Genomic DNA, 6,906 nt, shown 5'->3' with positions numbered 1-6,906 from the left:
CCTGCAGGTCCCTGCGTGAGATCGCCGGGGGCCCAGCTCTCCTGGCTCGTGAGCCCTGAGCAGATGGAGGGAGTGCGGACACCCAGGTGGGCTCGTGCTGAGAGCATCTTGGGTCCTGTCGGGGTCCCCGGAAGCCCAGTAGCGCCCTCCGTGCCCATGGCCTTGGGAGACACTGAGCCTGGCCGGATGCACCGCTGCAGATGTGTGTCCAGCCTGAGAACACACACACGTTCTATTAATAGCCCCATTCTCTTTGATAGAAACGCAGATTGTCGTGAATGCAGGAAGGAAACCTCCCCCCCCCACCCCTCCCCCGCCCCGCCATCTCCTCAATGCAGTGTCACTATAATTAGAATGATGCTGGATTATGCCCATGCAAATAGCAAAGGGCAGCCCGCCTCACTCTGTTGAAGGATGCTCTGCGGTAATGTATTACCCACCCAGGACCCAACAACACTGTCCCCCTAGAGTTTATTTAGGGGTTTTTGGACTCGGAGAAGTCTCTGCAAATTGAATCTCAGAAATGCTGAGAGAATCCCAAATGTGGTTTATAGAAACAGTCTGAAGTAGTCCAACTTAATGCCAGATTGCCTGCATTTTCTTACATCTGTGAAATCAAAACCAGACAGAATGCTTTATTAAAATGCAGTGCCTAATGCTGTGTTTTTCCCATGGCTAATATGATAGGCCCCAACTTTTTCAGTTTCTCTGTATGTTTATCTTGGAGGGTCTCGAATCCCGTGATGGATCCTTCCTCCTCCACCCTCCCTGAGCCACTGCCCGGCCCTTTCTTCCCGGCAGGGTCTTGGGGAAGGGCCTGGCAGGCTGGTGGGAGGGGGCGCAGGGACGCCCGCCTCGCTGACCCTCCTGCGGGGTTACAGCATCCACCCCGTGTGCCGGCCTCGCTCACACAGGCCTCTGGCTCCCGGGCTCACCATGCCTCCTTCCGTGACCCCGTCCCACTTGGGAATCTGGTCTGGCCCTGAGCTGATTCATGCTCCCTGTTTCCAAGCAAACCCTGCTGTTGACCCTCTCCGGAGCGCCTTCCCTTCCTGCCCTAGGGGCTCCCACTCATCCTCCCAGTGTCCACCCCCTCTGTGACACCTCCCCCGCCACGAGCTCCGGTGTCACTCTGTGCATCCCGTCACTGTAGCATCTGTCATATCGCGGGTGGAGGTCTGCTGCCTGTCTGGTGTAGACCCGGGATGTCATCCCGAATGCCGGCCCGCAGGGTGGGAGGAGGGCTGGACTGCTGTGTTGAGAAGGGTTCTGAGGCTCACACTGACTCAGCAGGACGTACATTCTTGTTTAACGACATCATCATGTGCAAGGGAGGCAGAAGAGGCGGCTCCTGGACCAAACACAGTCTAGACCCAGCGATGCTCAAACTTGCTAGAGCATCAGAATCCGCGGGAGGATCCGTGGGCCCCGCCCCGCGAGCTCCTGCTTCAGGAGTCCTGGGTGGGGCCCCAGAATTTTCGTCTCGAGCAAGCCCCCAGAGGTTGTCAGCACTGCTGGTCCGCAGGCCTGCCACCTCGGCATCCCCTGGGACCCTGTTGGAGATGCAGACCCTCACCCTGCTCAGACCTGCTGCATGAGAATCTGCTTCAAAAAGACCCCCGGGGGGCTCCTCTGTGTATCACAGTTAGCAAGCACTGGTGTCCACCTCAGCTCCCCGGTGTAGGGATCATCCTGCTTATCCCGTGACCTTGGGGCACCAGCAGCCTCTGCACACGGGATGCGCCGCACACGTGCTCGGGAATGAATGCTTGGGAGGCCACGTGTTGCCCCAGTGTTCCCATTTGAAAAGGAAGATCCTCCTTTTCCAAACCCTGTCATAAACACAGGAGGGCACTGCTTGCGTGGTCGCCCCTTTTCAACCATCTGGAGGCTCAAGGAGACGCAGCTTCAACAAACACACCAGACTGTTGTCAGGCCTTCCAGAGCCCCTTTCTGCCCATGTCACCTCTGAGGACAGCACGAACCTGTCGGCACTTCCCAAACCAGCGCCAGAGAGAAGGGCTGGAAAGACACACTCGGCCAAGCTTGGGGGCCCGCATCGCGCAGTAGAGGGGTGCGGCAGCCTCGGGGGCCATGGTGGTTCATTCCTGCCAGGTCCCTCACGGCGCCGCCTGGGCCCTGACTCGGGGGGATGTTGCGAATTGTGGGCACGTTGCCGGCACAGCTCTGGGAGCTCCTCTCTGGAAAGCACCGGGTATGCGTATCTATTCACCGTGCGTTCATTGTGCTCATGCTGTATGTGGGGCACTAGGCTGGGTTCGGGGGACATGCTCTCACAGACGGGATGTTCCCTGTGCTACTCGTCACTGTGGGAAAAGCCACAGAGACGTTAACCACCCAGGCGCCTCAGCCCACCCCGCTGCCGCCCCTACTGTTCAGTCCGTCTCCCCGCTCCGATCCCTGTGCTGTGAAGGAGGTGCTCCTGTGTGGGGCTGTGGGCTTTGGAGCGGTGGGTGGGTCCAAATCCGTATAATAGCTAATCTGGATGTCGAGCCAAAACCTTCCCCTTTTCCGGGCCTGTATTTTTTGTGTGTTCTGAAACGTTTTGAATATTGTAGACTCACAAAAGGCCAATTTCAGATCCAAGTGACATTTTATAGAGAAGAAAAGAGGAGCCCATAGGCACTTGCCTGGCTCGCGGCCAAAGCAGGCCCAGTGCCTTCCACTTTCCTCCCCGGCGCCTGCGCGCCAGGCACCGTGCCAGGCCTCACCTTCTTAATCACACGGTGGGAGAGATGACATGTCTGTGACGTTAACAGAGGCTCCTGCTAGCGGGAGGAGGGAAGGCAGGAAGGAGCGGGTAGCAGAGACTGAGCGAGAGAAGTAAACTGGGATGAGATCACACACAACCGTATAATGCACTTCGGAGATGAGTTGTTGGCTTGCGGGCAATAGGGAGCCATTAAAGACTCTAAGCTGGGAGCAACACAAGCAAAACTGTGTTAGGAGCATCCCTGTCTGATTTGGTGGGGCTGAGCTGCAGGCTGAGGTGAGGCAGGTGCAGAACCTGGGAGAGGGGTTCCGTTGGCCCCAATGAGGGAAGTGCGTGTATAAAGGCATAAATGGGATTATTGCTTATTGTTGCAAAGTCATACTTTCCCATTGACTTACATGGCGTGTTAGCTTCCCGTTGTCTCTGTAACAAAGGACCACAAACCTGGTGGCTTGAAGCAACAGACATTTACCCTTTCAGAGTCTGGAGGCCAGAAGCCCCAAATCAAGGTGTGGGCAGGGCCGCGCCGCCTCCAGAGGCTCCAGGGGAGGCTCCTTCCAGGCCCTGGGGCTCCCAGCCTCTCCCAGCCGGTGGCCACGTCGCTCCAGTGTCTGCCTCCGTCCAGGGACACTGTGATCGCGGTTAGGGTCTGCCCACCATCAGGGTAATCTCTCGGTGAGCCACTCGGCAAGGGCTTTGCCACGGTGGGCAGCACCTGTGGGAATTTCTCTGGGGCTATTGCTCAGCGCCGCTCACGTGGCTGGGGGTTTGGGGCTGTGTGTTGGCTCCCTGTCAGTTGGAAGTGGCTTCCATGGGCTCTGACCTCACCGGGACCTGCCTCTGGGAAGCGCATCAGTGCCCATGAACTCTGACCCTCCCAGCAGCCCGGTGAGGGGTCTGGTGGCCACACTCCTGCCTGGACAGAGGCAGGACAGGCCCACTGGGAGCACGCAAGCTCCCCCCCCGTTGCCCAGCCAGAGGTGTGCCCACGCTGTGTGTTCTGGTGAGTGGACTGGGGGCAGAGTGAGGACAGGGCTTGGTGGCCGGGAAGCGGGAAGGTGGGGCCACCCAGGGAGGCAATTGCAGAGAGGCCAGGCCACCCCTGGGTGGAGAGGCTCGCAGAGAATGTCACGCCCTGGACCCTTTGGGCCTCAAGCATGGATGGACATGCCGGCCGGGATGGCTGCTTCTGAGCTCACAGGGTATGTCTGATGGTACGTTTCTAGCTCCCCTTCCTTCTCAAGAGGACCCTGGCCCAAGTGCAGTAGCTCGGCCTCGGGAAGGTTCCGATCCAAGCCTCAGGGCGCGTGAGCGGATTGTTCCGAGGTCCTGCCCCAGGACCTCATGTCGTGGGCCTGACTTGAGTCACTGCCCCCCACGACTGGTCCCTGAGACCAGGTGATGGACGTCCTGACGGGTGGGCCCCATGGCTGTTCTTGGAGTCCGAAGTGCCCAGCCGCAAGGCCTGAGGAGGGGCAGCGTGGGGGGACCACGGAGACGCCGTCACCAGCGGTCGGGGCATGGGCGCCCGGGAGGGCCACTGCTATCCTGGCTAGCACGTGCACGTCAGCTGGGAAGGTCCGGCTCTGTGCCCTTGGAGGGCGCTTGCAAAGACACAGCAGTACCTGTCTCCAGCGACCACGTCAGACGTGCCTGGAAGAACCTGACATCTCACACGAAGTGAATTCATGCGATTACACACATCTTTGGTGAGTACAGCTTCCTCTGAACACCAGGGACGCTCTGAACTCTATAGGAAAAAGGCTCAGCTGTTTGCGCCTCCCGACAGCCCCGTGCCGTGGGCATGTGAGCCTCAAACCCCACCACGGGAGCGGGTGAAGGGAGAGTGTTCCCTGAGCATCTACTGCATGCGAGGCTCCCCACGGAGCAGCCGCCAGACATCTCATTTAGTCCTCAACAGCCTTGAGAAGAGCATATGGTCGTCCCCATGCACCCTTGAGGAAACTGAGGCTCAGAGAAGCTCAGTGACTCGCCTAAGGAGCACCCAGCAGCAGGTGCTGGACCAGAGTGGAGCCCCAGGAACAGGTGCATGCATTCAGGCGCCTCTTGTTTTTTTTAAAGATTTTATTTATTTATATGAGAGAGAGAGAGAGTGAGCACAAGCAGGGGGAGCAGCAGAGGGAGAGGGAGAAGCAAGCTCCCTGTCGAGCAGGGAGCCCGATGCGGGACTCGATCCCAGGACCCTGGGATTGTGACCTGAGCCAGAGACAGACGCTCAGCCGCCTGAGCCCCCAGGTGCCCCTCAGGTGTCTCTTTTCAATGGAAACTTTTCTGTGTCTTCATGTGCTGAGGGTTGGGACGCCATCACTTTCTAGACGGCCTCTTAGATGCCGTCCCCGTCCAGCACGGGGAGCCAAGCGGGGTTGAAGAGCCCCCACAGCCCTCAGGTGTCTTGGAAGAGGGCTTGGTTGGACCTCGCGCAGACGCTGCACTCAAGGAGTTCCTCTGGGCGAGCAGGATCTGAAGGCTTCAGGAGAGTGTTTGGGGGTAGAAATGGGGGTGTTGTCTGCGGGAGATAATCTCACACCTCAGGGGAACCGTGCCCAGGATCCCCGTCCTCCTACTCACCATGCTCAGCTCTTCCCACCCTGGTTTGCTGCTCTGACCCCGTTTCCCGGAACAGGAGAATGGGACCAGCAGGACCCCTGCAGGGCGTGCGTTTCCCAGTGACCCCTGCCTCGGGCCCCACAGCTGGAGGCCAAGGGCTAGGGACCAAATCTGGGTCTTCGGGCTCGATACCCTTTGTAATCCCCAAGGTTGCTGCAGGTGACTTCTCCACAAACTAAGCGTGTCGTATCGTGGTCTGTGGTGTGAAAGCCTTTCTGCTTCGCTTGGTCTTCTTACCCAGAGGTTTCCTTTTCTCCTCTGTAGCGAGTGCCTGGCGCACTGGGCCTAGTGCCCCCAGCAGCTCTGCCGGCCCCAGAAGGTGATTAAGGCTGTGACGGCCCACGGCCCCGTGAGGCTGGCGTCACGGCCTCCCCTGTGCAGGAGAGACCCTGCAGGTGTAGGAAGCGCGGGTTCGCAGCTCCACGTCTCGCCCCGGGCAGGTCTCAGCCCCACAGCTGCACGAGGTCCCAGAGGCCCAGGACGGCTCAGGTTCTAAGCTAGACTGGGGTGTGTTATCACTGAGAACAGACATGGCCCCGGCGTGTCCCCTCCCCACCCTCCTCTCCCCTTTCCCGCCCTCCTGTGCCCTCCCTTTCTCCGCCCGGCCCTCCCCTGCCCGGCCCGCCCTGCTGTGAGAACTGGCGGGCACCCTTCCCGCCTTGGGTGGGGGGCACACTGGCAGGTCGCCCTCTTGCTTGTGAAATCGGTTAATTTGGCATCAGCACGTCTGTGGTTGTCCAGCTCATCCTTCATCACATCAGGGCCTGTGGGCCAAGTACAGCCCAACGTGCTGCGGGTACTCTGCTGCCAAGTATGAGAGCCTCTGACCAGGCCAAGTGGTGTGCGTCCAGCAGGGCGTCGAGGCCTGGGAGGTGGCGTGGGCCTGTCTGTTACTGCCGAGGGTGAGTGGTTAGCCTGCCCTGGATGCTGCTTTGGCCTCACGATATGGAGACACGCTCCTGAGAGGGAACTGTGTCTGCTGCCGTTGGGATGTACATTGTGGGGACGGGAGCAGTGAATGGGTCTCCTGCCCAGCTCCTGAAAGGGTCATTTGCTCTGTTCTGGGTCTTTCTCTCTACCTAACGAATTGCCCCTGAGGGTTCCCTTCATGATCTCCCTGAGGGCTCCTGTCCTGATCTCCCTGAGGGCTCCTGTCATGATATCCCTGAGGGCTCCCGTCCTGATCTCCCTGAGGGTTCCTGTCCTGATCTCCCTGAGGAGTTTCTGTCTTGATCTCCGTGAGGGCTCCTGTCCTGATCTTCCTGAGGAGTTCCTGTCCTGATCTCCCTGAGGGTTCCTGTCCTGATCTCCCTGAGGGCTCCTGTCCTGATCTTCCTGAGGGCTCCTGTCCTGATCTCCCTGAGGGGTTCCCATCCTGATCTCCCTGAGGGGTTCCTGTCTTGATCTCCCTGAGGGCTCCCTTCATGATCTGCCTAGGGTTCCTGCTCTGATCTCCCTGAGAGGTTCCTCTCCTGAAATCCCTGAGGACTCCCGTCATGATCTCCCTGAGGGCTCCTGTCCTGAAATCCCTGAGGGCTCCCGTC

The sequence above is a fragment of the Phoca vitulina genome, unplaced genomic scaffold (assembly GCF_004348235.1).
Source record: "Phoca vitulina isolate PV1807 unplaced genomic scaffold, GSC_HSeal_1.0 scaffold56, whole genome shotgun sequence".
In the NCBI taxonomy this organism is placed as follows: Eukaryota; Metazoa; Chordata; class Mammalia; order Carnivora; family Phocidae; genus Phoca; species Phoca vitulina.
Note: the sequence above shows the minus strand (reverse complement) of the source record.